Raw genomic sequence first — 20,420 nt, forward strand, 5'->3', positions numbered from 1 at the left:
CCTGCAAGTTCCCCAGGTCACATCATGCCCTGTCTGGGTCCCCTTGTGTCACCCCCTTCCCTCTCCAGGTGTCCTCTCTGTGAACTCCCCATCATCCCTCGGAGTTCCTTTCCAAGTCCCATCTCTGCACTCCCTCTCCCTCACTGGGGTCCCCCTGCCCCTCCCCATCCTCCCCGGGTCCCTGCCTGTCCCCTGGTGCCCCCCCCTCCCGCAGGGGTCCTTCTCTTGGGGGTGTCCCTGTCAGGGCAGCCCCCCAGGGGACGGGTGGCACTCGGGGACAGCCTGGTGTTGAGCTGCGATGTGGCCGCGGGGACAGGTCCCCTGTACTTCTCCTGGCACCGGAGGGCTCTGGGGCACTGCCTGGAAATGTGGCACGTTGGGGACAATGAAAGCGGCCAGTACCAGTGCTGCGTCAGCGACGGGGACAGCGTGGCCAAGAGTGACCCCCTGAATGTCACTGTCCTGGGTGAGCGGGACCCTCGGGCTGGGGGTGAGGTGACCCCACCCACGGCAATCCCATCCCACCTCGGCCGGTGCCAGCCGTGACTGTGTCGCCACAGTGCCCGTGGCCAATGCCACCATCACCCCCGGTCCCCTGTCACACCAGGTGCGTTCAGGTGACAACGTGACCCTGCACTGCTCGGTGCAGGTGGGGTCAGCACCTGTCACCTTCACCTAGCTGCACAACGGGCAGGAGGTGGCCCAGAGTCCCCTCCTGGAGATCAGGGACATCCATGTGGGACATTGGGGCACCTACCAGTGTGCTGCCACCAACCAGCTGGAACAGGACGGGCACCACGTGTTCCGGCACTCAGCCCAAAACTGGCACTGACGGTGACACCTCGCTCACCCTGGGTCACAGGTCGGGTCACATGGAGTCACCAGGGAGTGCAGGATCCCCAGGGTTCAAGGTGGCCCTGATGTGTCCCCTCTGTCCCCAGCAGTGGCTGTGAATGTTGGCAGGACCCTCCTGTTCCTGCTCCTGCTACTGGCGGTCATCGGGGGCTGTCACTGGTGGCACAGCCGGGGTGAGTGACAATGGGGGAGGATGGGCGTCCTGGAGTGAGGGGAAGCCCCCAGAGTGGGGACAGAGATCGGCAGCACCCAGGGCCCTAGAGCTGGGGGAAACTGAGCCTGCAGTGACCTCAGCTGGGGGTCCTGGGGGATCTGGGGGAATTTTGGAGGGTCTTAGTTGGGCTCCAGGGCTATCCCTGGGTGGGCTTTGAGGAACATTGCAGTGGCACAGGGAGCTCCTGGAGAGTTTGGGGATCTCCTGGAGAGATGTGCAGGATGTTGGGGGATCATTTTGGGATCCTGGGGGAGTTTCGGTTCCCCCTCCCTGCCAGACTTGGAGTTCTGGGGGCTCAGAGAATGGCGGACACCTGGGGGGTTGGGCGCCCTGCAGTGATGCAGAAGTTCAGGGGGGTTCAGGGGTGCCTGGAGTGTTGGAGGGGAATCAGGGGTCCATTGGGAATTGGGGCTGCCATGGCGATTTGGGGGTCCCTTGGGTGTTTGGGGATGCTGAGGTCCCAGGAAGGTTCAATGCTCCCAGAGTCCCACAGTCACCCCTCACCTTTTCCTTGCAGATGTCAGGAAACCCGAGGAAAGGTGAGTGGAGGGCTTGGGCTGGGACTACCCTTTCCCCCTCTCCAGACACCACCCAGACTCCCAATTATCCCCACAGGACCCCACCAGAGGAGAGGGGAGTGCTGGACCCCTGCATGTAGGCACCAAGTGGGCCAGGAGTGAGTACGGGGAGGGACAAGGACACGTCACCCACGGGTGTAACCCCCCACGCAGGTCCCCAAAACCAGTGTCACTCTCAGGGCCCCCACGGGTGTCCCCCAGCCCTGCCCCACCTTGGGATCCAAAGTGACCAACGTGGAGCTGTCAGGACCCCACGAGGGACAGTGAGACTCCTGTGACTACGAGAATGTGCTGTGACACTGCGGGGCACTGGGGGCACTGGGGAGCATTAATTTCCCTCAAGGTTCTCTTCTTCATCTTCCCAGCACTCCATGGGGCTCCTCCTTCCCTCTCCCATTGCTGGGGGAGAACACAACATTTTTCACTCTTATTGTACCCAAAATTCAGCTTTTGATTAAGCTCTCTGAGAAACAAGACTCAGTCATAAAATTTATAAATGTTTAATAACAAATAAAAGGGACAGTAAGCAGTGGGCTGGGTGCTTTGCAACTGCCAGAGGCACACCATTACCTACAACAATTCTTCTTTCCCACCTTCTCATTGTATTGGTTAAATACATACTCAGGAGGGTGATACATATTCAAACATTCTTTCCAGTTTACATGTTCTGGGAATCCTTTGCTTGGTTTGACCCTTGATTCATTTTCATAAAGTCCATGCCATCCTGCAGATTAAATTTATATATTTTATGTCCTCACAAAGCCCCCCTGTTCTGTGCTTTGACAGTTCTTGACAATGGAAGGTTCAGTGGTAAATTCCTCTTTGCATTCTTTCTTTTGATGTTTATTTACTTACTTCTTTTCAATGTGTTCTACTCATACAGGTGAGATCCTCCACCAGTACATTAGATCAACACTAACTATTTCACAAAATTATCTGAGTTATTCTTACCATTGTCCCTTAGTTACACAAATAAAGGCATTGGCTACTTCTGCAACAGTTAATGTTACAATACACAGCATATTGTCTCTATCTTGATATTTTAAGAGAGCCTAAAGTATAATTTGTTTATCACACTAAAATTTATACTCTACACTGGGATTAGGGTAAAAGGCTGACAAATTGTAGTGTATCAAAAGCAGTTAAAAAGAGATTACAAACTGTATAAACCAAAATAATTGACAAAAGCCAATAGAATAGTGAAAGCCAATGATTGCATAGTCATTCATAAAAGGGAGAAGATGCATTGAAGGGTTTCTTTGACTTCTCCTTACTCTGCTATGATTTTGTCAGCAATAAATTCAATTCATATGTCTAATTGCCAGGCAGTTTTACCCGTGACAGGATTTGATGAGTGATCTCTCCTGGTCCTTGTCTCAACCCAGGAACCCTTTGCTCAATTTTCTCTCCCCATCCAGGTGTGGAGGGCAGTGACAGAGCAGCTGTGGTGGGTGCAGGGCATCCAGCCACTGTCCATCCACAGCAAGGCAGGGAGGAGGAGGAGTGGTTGTTGAGCAGGTTGTTGAGCACAATTGTTGTGGGATTTGCAGTAGTGCTGGGGCTCTCTCAGACCCATACCAAGAGGAACAAAATGATCAATTGCTGCATTTCCGGACTGGTTCCCTCACAGCTGCCCTTGCAAGGGGGGGTTTCCAGACAGCCCTGCTCTGAAAACCATCAAAGGCCCTCACAGAGCCACTGCTTGGGCTCGTTTTAGGATTTGTGCTTCTTGCAGGGCTGAGCAAACCACAGGCAGGCCTTTTTCCCCCACAGAATTCTCACCTCTGCAGCAGCTCAAAAGCTGCCAGAATCAAAGCCAAGGGGACAGGGGGGACCCTGAGGTCCTGGCTGCCACCTGGGGCTGGGCAGAGCAGGGCTGGGCAATGGCCATCCCTGTGCAGTGGGGCTGGGCCATGGCTGGGCCCTACCCTTGCACTGACAGGGGTCCCCAGGATGTGCCACCCCTGGGAAAGGTACCTGACCAGGAATGTGCAGGGACATTTCTGGAACTGCCACCCGTGGGACAGGACCCCACATGCCAGGATGTGTCACCCCCTTTTAGAGGATCTCCTCAAGACAGGACCCCCCGGATGTGCCCCCCAGGACAGAAGTGCGCCCCTTTCCCATCTGACTCTCAGCGCAAACGGTCTCTTCCTTCTTTTCTAGAAAAAAGTGAAAGACTTGTAGGGGCACAGCCCAACACCTCTGTCCCCCACAGCCTCTGCATCCTTCCCTGCACCCTCTACTCCCCATTTTCCCCCTACCCTGGGGTCCCCCAACCCCTTCCCTGCTCAAGTGCTCCCCGGGATTGCTGAGCCAGGAACTGGGGCTGAGGGGACATGGCACAAAAGTGAGGAAAAGAAGGAAAAAAGAGAAATAAAGAGACAAAAAGTCAAGGGCAGGGGAGGGCACAGAGGCAGACTTACCCAGGACCCCCAGGTGATACCTGGCCAAGAAATGAGCATGCCAGGGGGGTTGTGCTGGGCCCTGGGTCACTCAAAATCTGAGGCACACAGGGAAGGAGCTGAGACCCACTGGGCCCCTAGCCACAGCCCATCCCTGACACCCCCATTCCCCTGGCACCACAAGCATGGGACCCCCATTGCCTTGGTCTCTCCTCCTTGGGGACCCCCATCCCAGGACTGCCACTGCCCAGCACCACCATTGCCTTGATCCCATCCCATGGGCTGCTTCTTCCCCCACAACCCCTATTCCTGAGGGTCTCCTTTTCCCCTCTGCACCCCCAACTACGACACCCACATGGCATAACCCAAAATCCCTGGGGACCATGTTTCCACAGCACACCCATTCCTGAATGCCCCCCAGGAATGGAGACCCCACTTCCCCTGGACCCCGATTCTCCTGGACACCCATCCTTGATTCCCCACATCCCCTGAGCCCCCCACTCCAGGGAACTCCATGTCCCACCATGTCTCCAGACTCTCCCTCCATGTCCCAAGCCTGTTCCCAGCTTGTGGCCACCCTGCCCCTACCAAGGGCCACCTACACGCGGGGACAGGCGTGATCTTGCTTCCTTCTCCTTCATCCAAAGAGCTGCCAGTCAGAGGAGTGGTGGCCACAGCAGTGAGTGACAGCCAGTCCACATGGCTGGGGACACCAGGAAGGCTGGGAAGGTGGCGCTGCTCCTGTGGGGTGAGTGCCCCGGGCACAGGACTGACATCCTGGTATGGGGAAGGGAGGGGGAACAGGGGGGCTGCAGGGTCCCCTGATGTCCCCAAGGCCAGCAGTGCCAGTCTGTGTTACCCACAGTTGACCTGGGTGGGACTGGGGATGTAGAGTGGCTTTGGGGACAGGAACATGGGGGAGGAATTTGGGGATCGGATGTGGGGACAGGAATGTGGTGACTGGCACCTTTGGGCTCAGGTAGCTCTGGGCATAGGGACAAGGGAACTGGGATGCAGGGACAGAAGGGGACAAGAATAGTGAGGATGTGGCCATGGGGATGGGATGATGAGGATGGGATCATGAGCTGGTGGGGGTAGCCTGGGCCAGCATGGGCTGTGTCCATGGAATCCTCATGCCCAGGGTTTCCACAGTGTCCCCTTGCTCTACCTCAGCCCAGGGTGGCCTTGCCATCCCTGTTCCCAAGGTGTCTGTGCCACACATATGTGGTGTGTGGGTGGCTGTGAAACAGACATGTCCCCGTGCATTGCCAAATCTCTTGGAGACCACCAAGAAACACTTTCCCACAAGAACTGCTGTCCCCATGGGGATAGCCCCCATAGCCCATGCCCCCATGCTGCTGTCCCTGCCGTGCCACCCCCACCCAGCCCTGTCCCTTCTCCCTTCCAGCCCAGACCCTCGGCCTCGCTGGTGAGTCCTCAGGGGATGCCATGGCCTCACCCCGCTGTCACCAGGCCCTTGCTGGCCCTGCCAGGCTGGTGTCCCCTGTCACCTGCAGGTGCCCAGACCACCCAGCTCCTTGTGGAGCCCCCCTGGAGGTCATCGGTACTGTGGGACCAGGTGACACTGACCTGCCAGGGCTCGGGGACCAACGATGCCACCAGCTGGTACAAGGACGGGGGGCACTGGTTGCAGGAGGGACGCGACCACGTCACTGTCACTGAGAAGGGCACCCATGAGAGTGACAGACCCGGCAGTGGGTGCAACCACTCTGTAAGCGTCTTAGATGGTAAGGGGGGGTCTTAAATTATCTGGGTGGCCCCTGACAGGTCAGGGTGGGCTCTGCTCCGTGGGTGGCCTCACATCCCTAGTGTGGCGAGAGCCTGTGCCCTGTATGCAGGGACATCCCAGTGTATCCCACTGGATCCCAGTGCACCCCAGATGTCCCTGGTCCCACGCGCACCCTGTCTCGAGCCCCTCAGGGAGATGGGACCCTCCTGCCCCACAGACCGGTTGATGCTGCAGGTGCCAGCACAGGTGCTGCTGGAGGGGGACACGCGGACACTGCGCTGCTGGGGCCGGTGGAACACCACAGTAACCAGGGTGCGATTTTACCAGGACGAGAAGGATCTGTGGGGGTTCCTCAGAGGGATCCAGCTGTCCCTGTCCCGTCTGCAGCTGAACCACAGTGGCAGCTACAGCTGCGGGGGCTTGGTGGGGACCTGGCAGGCATGGTCAGCAGCAGTGACAGTGCATGGTGAGCCCCCCATGGCTGAAACTCCAATCTTCTGACATCCCCAGAGCCCCCTCCCTGTGGATTCAGAGTCACAGTCCCCACCTTGCCTCTCCTTCCCAGAGCTCTTCTTGGTGCCGGTGCTGGAGGGCCCCTCTGAGCCCACCGAGGGGTCCTCCCTGAGTCTCAGCTGCCTCAGCACCCCCAACCCGCTGCGGCCCTGAGCCCCTCTCCTGTACTTGTTCTACCGGGATGGGCAGGTGGTGGGAGGCCCGCAGGAGTCCTCACAGCTGCTGGTGCTCACCATGGGGGTCTCTCACTCAGGGAATTACAGCTGCCAGGTGCGCTCTGAGGGGGAAAACGTGCAGAAGAGCAGTGCCCGACTCCACATCACGGTGCACAGTGAATGCGGGGATGGGCACGGGTAGCCCCCCGAGACCCCCCGGATCCCCTGCCTGGGTACGTCCATGTCTCCCTGACACCTTTCTTGGGTCCCCCACCCTCTGCCCTGTTTCCTCTCAGCCCACCTTGGTGTGACCCCATCTCTGACATCCCCCCTCACACCCATTCCCCCTTGTCCCTATCCCCCCACACTGGCTGCCAGCCCCTCCCTGTGGCCTCAGCCCTGTCTGTGTCCCCACAGTGCCCATGGCCAATGCCGCCATCACCCCCGGTCCCCTGTCATACCAGTTGCGCTCAGGTGACAATGTGACCCTGCACTGCTCAGTACAGGTGGGCTCAGTCCCTGTCACCTTCACCTGGCTGCACAACGGGCAGGAGGTGGCCCAGAGTCCCCTCCTGGAGCTCAGGGACATCAATGTGAGACATTCAGGCACCTACCAGTGCGTGGCCACCAACCAGCTGGGACAGGATGGGCACCACGTGTTCCGGACACTCAGCCCAAAGCTGGCCCTGGAGGTGACACCTCGCTCACCCTGGGTCACAGGTGGGGTCACATGGAGTCACCAGGGAGGACAGGACCCCCGAGTGATAGGTGACCCTGATGTGTCCCCCTCTGTTTCTTGCAGCTGCCGCAGGGGATATTGAGGCCCTTTTGTTCCTGGTCCTGCTCCTGGGTGTCACTGTGGCCTGGCACTGGTGGCACCGTGTGGGTGGGTGAAAATGGGGGGTGACAGGGGGCCCAGGGAGCTGTAGAGGCCCCAGAGTTGGGGAGCGATAGGGCAGCACCCACAGCAAAGAACTGTGACCTTGTCTGGGGGTACTATAGGGTTTGGAAGGTGCTGGAGGGTCTTGCAGGGATGTTTGGGGTTCTTTCAGGGGATCTTTGGGGTGTCTCTGTCCTGCTGGGCATTGAGTTCTTGATCGGCGGCACTGGGGATGTTCCTGAATTCTGGGGGTCTCCAGAGATATTTGGGGGTCCTGTGCGGAATTGAGGGTCCCGTGGTGGATCAGGAATCCTGAGAGGGGTCAGGGCCCTGGGACCCCACAGTCACCCCTTCCCTCTTTCCTCTGGAGCTGCCAGGAAGAACCAAGAAAGGTGAGTGGGGGGCTCCAACCACATTCCCCCCTTTTACCCCAACACCTCCTTTCCCCTCCCCACATGCCCTTTATTTCCTCAGGGCCTCCTGGATACCCCACCCCCACCCAGAGGAGGGGGAGGTGCTGTACACCCACATTGTGGTCACCAAGAGGTCAGGGGGTGAATACTTGTGGGGACACACTCAGAGGGACAAGACACCCACGAGTGTCACCCCACCCAGATCCCACAGCCCATGTCTCTTGCAGTGTCCCCCCGTGCCACCACCCTCCAGGATCCCCAGATGACCTACATGGTGCTGCGGGGACCCCAGGGGCAACCGCAGGAAGCTGGTGACATCTGTGGGAATGTGCTGTGACACTGGGGGGAACTGGGGGACACTGGGGGTCCCCACCCATGGGCAGCCACTCATCTGTGTGCTGCCACCAAGAACTGCCCTTCTACCTCCCTTTGGGAGAACAAAGATCCCAAAGGGCCGAGAGAAGAACAATTTCCTGAAACAGCAACAAGAGAGAATAAAACCAATGGCAGCAACAGGTTCTGAGTCCAAATTGTCACACAAGGAATGATTTCCTGGGAAATTCCCCCTAGAAAGGAACAAGCCAGGGCCATGGACCTTCCTTACTCTTATGGCCATAGCAGACTTTAGTAGGCTCTGAATTCTCTTGTTCCCTGTCCCAAACCCGTCCTCTTCCCTGTTCCCCACACCACAATGTCACAAAGGCCCTGTGGGGGTTCCAGAGCCTCCCCTTTCTCCAGGGCAGTCGGGATCAGGCCATGGCACAGTGTGGGGTGTCAGAGACAGGAAAACTTTGATGTCTGGAGACAATTTGGAACAGCTCTGTGTGGCAGGGGTGGGTCAGGCCTTGCTTTTGCTGAGAAAGGTCCCATTCTGTCCATCAGTCTGTTAGCCATGGCCCACTGGGGACAGTGTGACAATCTGCCAAAGCCAGCTCCTGAGTGGCCAGGTGACCAGAAGTGCCAGCTAGGGAGAGGACCCTTGGTGGCAGAACTGGCTTAAAAGGCAGAGCGTGAGGTGTCCTAGTCTCTGACCATGTCTTCTCTTGGGGTGTCTGTCCTATCCACACTGGAACCCAGGATTTGGCAACTCATTTAAAAGAGAAATATCTGCCAAGGAAAGTGGGAACATCCTGGAATGGAAAGAAGACCAATCTCTAAAACTTTTTTAATTTTAAAAATGATGGGGCATCCAGGCCAAAGTGTAGGACATGGAATTACAGCTCTTTATGAGGAAATTTATACACCAGAACATTACAAACAACACAAACCGAGAACTTTCCCTCCGGCCCAGCGCTGTTTGATTTTATGGCAGTTATAACCGCGGCCAGCAGGTGGCGCTGCAGGGAGCACTCCAGGCCAGCAGGTGGCGCCCCGGTCGAGCTCCACCCCCTCAGGGGCCATGGCAGCTTCAGAGGGGAGGCAGGATGGGAAATGGCTCCTTTTGCAAACTCACGGGCACCAATTGCTCCCAGCACCACCACCAGCAGCAGGTAGAAGCCGCCAAGGCAGCAGGTTTGATTCCAGTGCCCACTGGCAGCGTAGCACTGTCCCGGGGCCAGGCACAAGCCTGCACAACACCCACAACTGCTCTCCATGACCCTGGATGCAAGGAAGGCAGCTCCTGACACCAGGCAGGTCTCAGGTCCACAGCAGCACCTCTGGTGGCTTTATACCACAATCCCTGCAAAGCCTCAGCCTTTCACTCAGGTGAGGAGGGCAGGGATGGAGCACCTTTGGGGACATCTGGAATCCCCACAGGGTCGCTCCCCACAGCCCCACCATGGCCACTGGCAGAGCCCCTCCTCGATATTTCCATACTTTTCTCTCTGAGCTGGTGGCCCCAGCCTGAGCCAAAACTTTCTTTCTGGAAGGTTCCAAAGGGCTGCATGTTTTGTTCAAGAAGGATGGTCCAGGTCAGGTTGTCAGCCGATTGTTGTAGGATTTGCAGTAGTTCATGGTTTCTATCTGTCCCTTATCAAGTGGAACAAAATGATTAATTACTGCATTTCCAGACTGGTTACCCCACAGCTGCCCCTGCAGGGAAGTTTCCAGCCAGCCCTGCTCTGAAAACCATCAAAGGCCCTCACAGAGCCACTCCTTGGGCTCCCTTTGGGGTTTTGGCTTCTTGAAGGGCAAAGCAAACCATAGGCAGGCCTTTTTCCCCACATAACTCTCTCCTCTGCAGCAGATCTAAAGCTGCCAGAATCAAAGCCAAAGGGGCAGGGGTGACCCTGAGGTCCTGGCTGCCACCTGGGGCTGGCCATAGCAGGGCTGGGCAATGGCCATCCCTGTGCAGTGGGGCTGGGCCATGGCTGGGCCCCACCCTTGGGTAACCACTGGCCTCAAGGAGCAGAGTTTGGGCGCTCCTTCCTGCCCTGGCCTCCATTCCCAAGCTGCTCTTGTGAGCTCAGATCCTGCAGGGGATGAGCAAGAATGGAGAAGTCTGGACTGCCCCAGAGCTGCCATGCCCCAGGACAGGACACCCTTGTTCACCATGTGTCCCCCTGGGACAGGACACGCCCGAGACAGGAGCCCGGAGATGTGTCCCCCCAGGAAAGAACCTGCCCCCCGCCATGTGACAAAGGTGTCAAATGGCCTCTTCCTTCTTCTGCAGGAGAGAGAAAGTGAAAGTGTTTGGGTGGGAAAGTGGACACCCCCATCCCCCACAGCCTCCCCAAACCTCCCTGCAGACCTCTCACCCCTGCTTCCCCCACCCTGGGCTGCCCCCCGCCCATTCCCTGCTCAGGTGCTCTCCAGGATCATCAAGGCACAAACTGGCAGCTTGTGAATTGAAGGGGTTAATTGATAGAAATGGAAAAAACATGGAAAACTCACTGGGAGTGTGGGGACAGAGTCCCGGAGACCCTCAAAATCTGTCTGGGGTGACCCTCAGGCCACTGGCACCTTAGGGGCGCTGTGCTGGGCTCTGGGTCACCCCAAAATCTGAGGCATCCAGGGAAGAAGGTGAGACCCACGGGCTGACCCAGCCACTGCCCATCTCTGGCACCCCCATTCCCCTGAGAACCCAACCCCATTCCTTATATCCCTCCCTCCCTGGGACCCCCACTCCAGTACTGACATTCCCCAGATTCTCCATGGCCCAGGACCCCATTCCCTAGGAACCCTCTCCTGTTCATTCCATCCCTTACAATCCTCTTTCCCCCAGCACCTTGATCCTCCCAGGACCCCAATTCCCCCGGGACCCCCATTCCCCCAGCATTCCCATCCTGTGACCCCAAATCCCTGGAGCCCATGTTCCCCTGGTACTCCTATCCCTGAGTCCCCCCAGCCGTGGGAACCCCCATTCCCATGCCTCCCCCATCCCCGGGTCCACAAACCCCCGGAGCCCCCACTCCTGGGAACCCCATGTCCCACCTTGTCCCACCCAGTCTTGTCCCCATTCTGTCCCCACCCTGCCCACAACCTGTCCCCAGCTTGTGGCCACCCTGCCCCCACCAGGTGCCGCCTACATGTGAGGACAAGACCTGAACTCGCTTCCTTCCCCTTTGGCCAAAGAACCACCAGCGAGAGGACAGCCACCTCTGGCAGCGAGTGAAAGCCAGTCCACATGTCTGGGGACACTGGGATGGCTGGGAAGGTGGCACTGTTCCTGTGGGGTGAGTGCCCCAGGCACGGGCCTGACAGGCTGGGGATGGGGAGGGGAGGGGGCACAGGGGGGCTGCGGGGTCCCCTGAGGTCCCCAAGGCCAGCAATGCCACTCCATGTTAGCCACAGTGGACCTTGGTGGGACTGGGGATGTAGGGTGGCTTTGGGCACAGAACAGGGTGCAGGAATTTGGGGATGGGAATGTGGGGACAGGAATGTGGGGACTGGCACCTTTGGGCTCATGTAGCTCTGGGCATAGGGACAAGGGAACTGGGATGCAGGGAAAGAAGGGGATCAGAATGGTGAGGATGTGGCCATGGGGATGGGATGATGGGGATGGGATCATGAGCTGGTGGGGGTGACCTGGGCCAGCATGGGCTGTGTCCATGGAATCCTCATGCCTGGTGTGTCCACAGTGTCCCCATGTTCTGCCTCAGCCCAGGGTGGCCTTGCCATCCCTGTTCCCAAGGTGTCTGTGCCACACAGATGTGGTGCGTGGGTGGCTGTGACACAGACGTGTCCCCCTGCCTTGCCAAATCTTTTGGGGACCACACAGACACACTTTCCCACAAGAACTGTTGTCCCCACGGGGACAGCCCCTACACCCTGTGCCCCTGTGTTCTGTCCCTGCAATGCCACCGCCACCCAGCCCTGTCCCTTCTCCCTTCCAGCCCAAACCCTCGGCCTCGCTGTTCAGTCCTCGGGGGACGCCATGTCCCCACCCCGCTGTCCCCAGCCCAGTGCTGGCCCTGGCAGGCTGGTGTCCCCTGTCACCCACAGGTGCCCAGAACACCTAGATCGTTATGGAGCCCCACTGGAGGCCACCGGTGCTGTGGGACCGGGTGACAATGACCTGCCACAGCTCAGGGTCTGCCGGTGACATCACCTGGTACAGGGATGGGCAGCGCTGGTGGCACCAGGGATGCGACCATGTCACTGTCACCAATATTGGAACCTACGAGTGTGACAGACCAGGCAGTGGGCTCAGCTTCCCATGGGAGTCTTAAATGGTGAGGGGGTATTTGGTTTTCCCCAGCCTGGCACCTGCAGAGACCCCAAGGGCTCTGGGTGGGCTCCGCTCTATTGCTCACCTCCTGTGTGACCAGAGCCTGTCCCCTGCTCTGGGGACATCCCAGAGCCTCCCAGAGCGGGGAATCTGTTCTGGAACTGGGAACCCCTGGTTTGCTGGGTGTGACCCAATGGGGGGGTCCTGGTGCCATCGGCTGTGACAGGACTTCTCTGTCCCTGAGACTGGCTGGTGCTTCAGGTGCCAGCACGGGCACTGCTAGAGGGGGACACGATGACACTGCGCTGCCGCGGCTGGTGGTATAGACCGATCACCTCAGTGTCCTTCTACCACAAGGGGAAGGAACTGGAGGAACTTCGCAGTGACACCGAGCTGTCCCTGTCCCCTCTGCAGCTGAGTCACAGCAGCCGCTACTGCTGCAAGGGCCGGATGGAATACTGGGGGTTGAAGAAGTCAGTACCAGTAACATTGACAGTGTAGGGTGAGCACCCCACAGCCGCCACCCCAACACCCCCACAGCCCTTCCCCAGGGACTCAGGGTCACAAATCCCCCACGCCTCTACTTCCCAGAGCTCTTCTCGGTGCCGGTGCTGGAGGGTCCCCCTGAGCCCACGGAGGGGTCCCCCCTGACTCTCAGCTGCCTCAGCACCCCCAGCCCCCTGCGGCCCTGAGCCCCCCTACTGCACGTGTTCTACCGGGATGGGCAGGTGCTGGGAGGCCCGCAGGGGTCCTCGCAGCTGCTGTTGCCCGCCGTGGGGGTCTCCCACTCGGGGAATTACAGCTGCCAGGTGCGCTCTGATCGGGGGAACGTGTGGAAGAGCAGCCCCCGACTCTGCATCACAGTGCACCAGTGAGTGCAATAATGGGCATGGGGAGCCCCCCGAGACCCCCCAGATGCCCTGGCTGGGGACCTCCATGTCCCCCAGACAACTTTCTTGTGTCTCCGCACCTTTGCCCTGTGTCCCCTCACCCCTCCATGATGTGACCCCATCCTGGACATCCCCCACCACACCCATCCCCCTGTTCCTATCCCCCCACACTACCTGCCAGCCCCTCCCTGTTCCCTCATCCCTGTCTCTGTCCCTGCAGTGCCCGTGGCCAATGCCACCATCACCCCTGGTCCCCTGTCACACCAGGTGCATGCAGGTGACAACGTGACCCTGAGCTGCTCAGTGCAGGTGGGCTCAGCCCCTGTCACCTTCACCTGGCTGCACAACAGGCAGGAGGTGGCCCAAGGTCCATTCCTGGAGCTCAGGGACATCAATGTGGGACATTGAGGCACCTACCAGTGCATGGCCACCAACCAGCTGGGACAGGACGGGCACCGCGTGTTCCGGGCACTCAGCCCTAAGCTGTAACTGGAGGTGACACCTCGCTCACCCTGGGTCACAGGTGGGGTCACACGGAGTCACCAGGGTGTTCAGGACCCCCAGGGTTCAGGGTGACCCCAATGTGTCCCCTCTGTCCCCAGCAGTGGCTGTGAATGTCGGCAGGACCCTCCTGTTCCTGCTCCTGCTCCTGGCTGTCATCGGGGGCTGTTACTGGTGGCACCGCAGGGGTGAGTGACAAAGGAGGGGGACAAGGTCCTACAGGAAGTGGGGGGCAACCCCACAGCCTTGGGGGGCCATTAGGGCATCACCAAAAGCCCTTGACCTGGAGGAAGCTGAGCCTCCAGTGACATTTGCTTGGGGTGCTCACAGGTTTGGGGGCATTCTGGAGGGTCCTGGGCTGTCCTAGGAGGGGCCTTGAGGAATATTGGGTTGTCACTGGGATCTCCTGGGGCCTTTCAGGGAGGTGTTGGAGAGTTGTGCAGGGATGTTGAGAGCTCTTCAGGGATCCTGGAGCAGTTTGGAGGCTTCCCTGCATTCCATTCTTGGGGTTCTTAGGGGCTTGAGAGGCCCTCAGGGGCCGTGTGAAGAATCAGGGTCCCGAGGTGGTTTAGGGGTCCTGGGGAGGGGGTTGGAGTACCTGGGTGGCTCAGCTGTTCTGGGGCTCCTCAGAGGTGATTTGGGGTGCAGGGACCTGGGAGTCCAGTAGAAATCAGTGTCTGGTGGGAGCTCAGGGCTCCAGTGGGCATTTAAATGTCCCAGGTGGGATTGGTGCCCAGGGCACCCCATGATCACCCCATTTTCTTTTTCTTGCAGCTCTCAGGAAATCATAGGACAGGTGAGTGGGGAGTTCCAGCCATGACTCTCCTTGACCCCCTCCCCAGACACCCCTCAGGCCCCCCGTATCCCCACAGGGCCCCCTAGAACCCCCTTATCCCCTGGAGGTGGGGGAGGGGCTGGACACCAAGTGGGCAGGGGGTGAGTATGGGGTATGGGTGGGAACACAGACATGTCACCTATGGGTGTCACCCCAAGCCAGGTGTCTCTTACTCTTACTCTGCGGTCCCCTCCAAGGACCCCCAGGTGACCCATGCAGAGCCACCAGTACCACATGGGTGACTGCAGGACACCAGTGACATCTCTGGGAACGTGCGGTGACACTGGAGGACATTGGGAGTCCCCATCCCATGGCTCCCATGGTGGCCCACCCTGCCCAGGGTGATGACCACGAGTCGGGGGAGGCTGCACAGGGCACCCAGTGCTGCCCTTTCCCACTCCCAGTGCTCCCAGTACACCCATGGCTCCCAGACTCCTCTGAGTGCCAGGGGGCACAGGACCCAGTTCCTTCTTATTTGGTCCAAAATGCAGCTTTTTGGTTAAACTGGCAGAGATTGTGTTTGTTCAGCTTTGTTGGGGTTTAGGAATGGGATTCTTCAGTTCTGGGCTGCCACTAAAAACCAGGGGCTGCTGCCCTTCGCCCTCCCCGTGGAGGTACAGAGATCCCAAAGGGCTGAGAGAAGAACAATTTCCTGAAACAGCAATGCAAGAACAAAACCAACAGCAACAGTAACATGGTTAAGAGTCCAAATTGTCACACAAGGAGCCATTTTTAGGGAAAGCCACCAAAAAGGAACAAACCCTGAACACTCCCCCCCAGCATGTTTCCTCCACCAGAGGAACCTGGCAGGACCCTGGACCTTCCTTGCTCTGATGGCCAAAGAGGCCTTCAGGAGTTTCTGGATTCTCTTGTCCCAAACCTCTCCTCTGCTGTGTTCCCCACACAAGGATGTCACAAAGGCCCTGTGGGGTTCCGGAGCCTCCCCCTTTCTCAGGGCAGTCAGGATCAGGCCATGGCAGTTGAATTCCCTCTGTCTCCACAGCAGCTCTGCCAAAGCCCCACAATGCCCTTTGGGCTCCCTGAAATCCCCTATCCTGAGAGAATCTGTGCCAAGGACTCCCAGGGCCTCAGGGCCAGTTCCAAGGGCCTGTTTTGGCCATTCCCAGTCGGGCTCACTTCATCACCCAGCTCAATCCCTGTCGGGATCCCCCTGTCACCACAAGAATAGAGGTGGATTCTGCCCCTACGGATCTGGATGACATCACGGACATTGTGTCCTGGCGTCACCTAAAGCCGTGAGCTCCTGTGGCTCTGCTGTGCCATGGATCCACACAGTCCAAGGGATGCCAGTGTCCCTTAGGCCCACCTGGCAGGAGCCAGGGCCTCTCTAGTCCGGATCTTGGCACTCACTCTTTGTAAATATGACCTGGAGGGCCCTTCCAGAGGATGGGAAGTAACATTACCCCTCCTGTTCTGACTGAGGACTTGCCCACAGGAGACTGGAGCAGATTTATCCTTGTAGAATTTCCTGTGGTGGTTGTTGTTCCTCTCAACTCCCATCCCTGTGCTGCCAGGGCACAGGGGGGTTTTCCATCCCATTTCCTCTCTGTGGTCATGCAGGTAAAGCCACAGGTTTGGGAGCTCTGGGAGGAGGAGAAGAGAAGAGCAAGAGCCCTGTGGAAAACACTGCTCAGAAAATATTATTTATTGGAAAACTCGATCAATGGATGTGCTGGTTTGAAAGTAAACCAGTGGGAGAAATGAACACTGCACAAATACTTTGAGAGAGATTTCAGGTCAGAATTACAATTTAATAGAAATCTTACAACATATGCAATGATACAGAAAAACTGGCTTAAAACCACAAAGGCAGAGTACAACCTGGCATTCTGCCCGTCAGGGTGATGGATTAAGTCCTGTTGAAGTGATGGTTGCAGTCTTGTCAAAAGCAGTGGTTCTGTGGAAGGTCTGGTCCTCCTGTGGAAGATCTGGTCCTCCCCTGGGTCCCTTGAGCAATGCTGGTGTCCCAAGTCCCCAAAGAGCCCAGATTACATAAGGTCAGATTCAGGCAGAAATGTTCAGTACCTCCCCAGGGCAGGGAATTTCACAGTGGAATTATGTATTCATATGACTCATGGGATGCTCTGGGGAATCCTTGATGTCCTAGGTCTCTACAGGCTGCTCACAGGGACAGTGTCACTTTGGAAAGACAAACCAGCACTACCTGCAGGGTTTGCCTCCTTCCCTTATGGAACACCCAGCCTGCAGGCTGAGGGCTCAGGCTGTGCACTGGGCAGCTGCAGGGAGTGACCCACCCATTCACAGTCCATCAGGATGGTGGATGTGAAAAACGCCAATCACTTGGGGTTTTTTAAATTTTTAAAGCTTGATAGTATTAAAATGGTTATAAAAATAGTAATACAACTAGAGTAATAATAATTTGGACAATTTGAATTACAACAATATGAGACAATAGAAACAAAGAGTTACAGATGTCCAGGTACCTTTTTCAGCATAAGCCCGAAAAATGACGCACGTTAACAGAGGATTAACCCTTAAAAACAATAACCTGTTGCATATTCATACATCTCATACATTTTGCATAAATTCCATTCAAATACATGATTCTGTCTGGTCAGTGTCAACTTCTTCCTCTTAATCCTAAGGGAGTCAGAGTCGTCCTGCCTGAGCAAGGTGGGAAGAAGTTAGGTTCTCCTGATAATGGGGTAAAAATTTCTTTCTCTGAAAGATTTAGGTGTCCTGTGGCTCCTACCTCAGTGTGAGTCCTTTCTTTAGGAAAAAAAGTATCCTACATAGCATTGTTTCTATTTTAACATTTTCTTATAACCTAAAACTATATTTAACACACTGCTTAAGAGAATTAATACAGCATTACTTTCTAACACAACACATATAATATTCATTTCAGTATTTGCTAAAAGCCAATCATAAAACACACTTTTTTCATAGTGGAGTTGGGAGGAGAACACACTGCTTGGGTACACCCCACTTTGTAACCCAGGACAATGGAAACGGAGACCCAAATCCGTGGGGAATCCAAGCTGGTTCCTGGTGGGGCTAGGCCTAGGAGGGGGCTCTGCTGGCTCAGCTCCTGGCCCTGCACTCCACCTGGGCAAAATATTTGTCAGGAATTCTGGTGGCTCTGAAGAGGAAAGAATCCATCAGGCTCTGGGTGGATCTGGGACCGTGGCCCCACAGCAGGTCCCATTTGCCGAGGATGCAGAGGGAGCTGGAAGGTGGCCCAGGATGGGACACCATGAAGGACTTGGGGAGCCCAAGGAGCCCAGGGAAGCAGCACTAGCAGCCCCTGACCTGAACTCCTGCACCTTCTGCTGCCTGAACTGGGCGAGGTGCTGGCTGCGCTGCCGGACCTCCTGCTGCCGCCGCCGGACCTCCTCAATGACGGCCGCCCGCTCCCTCTGCCGCCGCTGCTGCAGCTCCTGGATCTGCCGCCGGAGATCTTCGGCATGGGCGCACTGCCGGAGCTCCCTCTGCTCCTGCTCCAGCTTCTCCCACTCCGGCTGCTCCTGATGGGCCCTGTGGGAGAGCCGGGCTGCCTCAGGGACCCTGCCACAGCCCCCCACACCTGGCACAGCACCTGGGCTGGCACTGGAGCCACCAGAGCCATCAGCTGGAACTGGGAGCACCCTGGCCACCACTTCAGCCATGTCTTGTTCCTGTGTGCCTCACCTGAGCACCCTCTGGAATTCCTGGTGGTCTTGCTGCACCTGCATGATCAGGTACTGCTCCTTCTGGGCCAACTGCTCCAGCTGATCCTGCTTCAGCTGCTGCTCCAGCTCAGCCTTGTTCCGTGCCTTCTGCAGCTCCCACCGTCGCCATTCCTGGTTTGCGACCTCTTGGTTCCTCTTGGCCCACAGAGCATCCTGCCCAAATAGGGGACAGTGCTGGGCTTCCCTCAGGCACAGCTATGAAAGCCCTTGGCTGTGGCTTTGGCTCTGCTGGCCCAGCTCCAGGCCATCCCCTGGCTCCAGGGGCTGGTCCTTCAAACCCCCACCTCCAAGGGCGCTGCCCTTTTGCCAGTCTGGGGACAGGGACAGTGGCAGGGGAGCACACCATCTGTGCCTAGGCCACTCACCTGCTCTGCCTGCCAGGCCTGGGCCTGCTCCTGTGTGGCCCTAAGCCAGGCCAGCTCCTTCTTCTCCAGGTGCAGTTGTTGCTTCTCCTCTTCCAAGGCAGCCTAGTGCTCTTATAGGGGACAGAGTCTCAGGATGGGACAGAGCCCCACGATGGGACAGAGCCCCAGGACAGCTCCTGCAGCCCCTGCCCATCCCGTCAGGAGTCTGCTGCACTTACAGTCTTCTGCTGCTCCTACTCCCACACCCAGTCCTCCTCTAGCCTCTCCTGCTCCTGCTGTTGATCCTTCAGCCTCTGGCTCTCCACGCTGAAACATTTAGTATCAGCATGGATTTGCCCCTGTTTCTGCTCCCAGGCCTGGAAATGCCATGCAGGGTTGGAGACCACCAAGCCGAGTGCTCCTTCCTCCTCCTCACTCAGGGCAGGGAGGCTTTGGGCCACCTCCCTGGGATGTCACAATATCCCCAAGGGACCAGGGCTCTGATTCTTCTGGCTGCTTCCCCCACTCCCTGAGTGTGGCTGATCCAGCTCTGCCAATCCCTTTACAGCCAGGTGGAAACTTCCCTGCACCCCCCATTCCCTGCTCCCACCTTCCAATCCTCCCTCTTCATCTGCTCCAGTCGCTCCAGCTGCCTCTGGCCCTCCTGGTACAGCTCCTCAGCCCTCAGCGCCCACTCCTCTGCATTCTGCTCCATCTGTTTCACAATGTCCTGCCGGGCTCTGGAAATACGAGAGCAGAAGGGTTTCCTGTGGCTCCATCCTGCTCCCCATTGTGGGAACCCTGGCATGGACAGGGCTGGTGTGGTTGGAATGGGCCAGATGCCTCCATGGGGAAGAGGGAGCCTTCTGCCCACCTCATCAGCTCCTGCTTCCTCTGGCGCTCCAGCTCCTCCTGGACCTCCATGCCCTTCTCCTGCTCCACTTTCAACATCTTGTCCAGGCGCTTCTCCTCCTCCACCAGTTCTTTGTGGATCATCCGCTTCTCCAGGACTTGCTTGTCCCAGATCATGTTGCACTTGGCATTGAGGAACAGCTGTGGGGACAAGAGGTGTCTGTGGCTCAGAGCCACACTGGGACACAGGGAGCAGGGAGGGTCAGGGAAGGAGAGGAAGAGCCTGGGAGCACAAGGAGCAGGGGAGGCTCAGCAGTGCCAGGTGACAGAGGGGAGCGCCGGCCCTACCGCGTTCAGTTCCCGCACGTCTTCCTCCTGCTCCAGCCTCATCCTCATCGCCCACTGCAGCAGCTTCTGCTCCTGATGCTGCAGCTCCTCCTCCACGTCTCTCCGATGGTCCCTCTTGTCCTCCAGCTCTGCTCTTCTCTGCTCCTTGATCTGTGCCTTTTTCAGGGCTTCCTGTGGGGACAGAGAGCACTGCCCAGTCCTGGGCACCTTCCCAAGGGCTCGCAGGGGTCACACTTCAGGTGCCGTATTCCCGACACTGAGTGGGGACATGTCAGGTTCAGAGACAGACTGGAAATTTTCCAGAGTAGAAATCCATTTTGATTTAGGTAAACTGTACATCTTTGAGTTAAGTCTGTAACTTGAAAACGTAGCTGTTTAGTCTGACTGCCTGTTCTTGTAAAAAGCCTAGGCTCAGAGAAACTGCTCCAGCCAAAGGATAGAGATAAGGGGGGGAGACAGAGAGACAGCTGTGAGAGCAGGTCAACCTGACCTAGGAATTCTTTCTGATAAAGAAGAATTAGCGGCAAGTTTCTCGTGAAATTTGTAAAAATGAATATGTATA

At 57.4% G+C, this 20,420-nt stretch overlaps 1 protein-coding gene and 1 pseudogene across 1 annotated transcript in view; both read left to right on the forward strand.

Annotated features, from left to right (window-relative positions):
• The window catches only part of LOC132340336 (Fc receptor-like protein 3), a 377,484-nt gene that overhangs the window by 179,495 nt on the left and 177,569 nt on the right, over positions 1 to 20,420 (forward strand). The window lies entirely within an intron of this gene.
• On the forward strand, positions 6,550 to 15,861 carry LOC132340104 (high affinity immunoglobulin gamma Fc receptor I-like; annotated as a pseudogene).

This window comes from Haemorhous mexicanus, chromosome 31, assembly GCF_027477595.1.
Source record: "Haemorhous mexicanus isolate bHaeMex1 chromosome 31, bHaeMex1.pri, whole genome shotgun sequence".
Classification (NCBI taxonomy): domain Eukaryota; kingdom Metazoa; phylum Chordata; class Aves; order Passeriformes; family Fringillidae; genus Haemorhous; species Haemorhous mexicanus.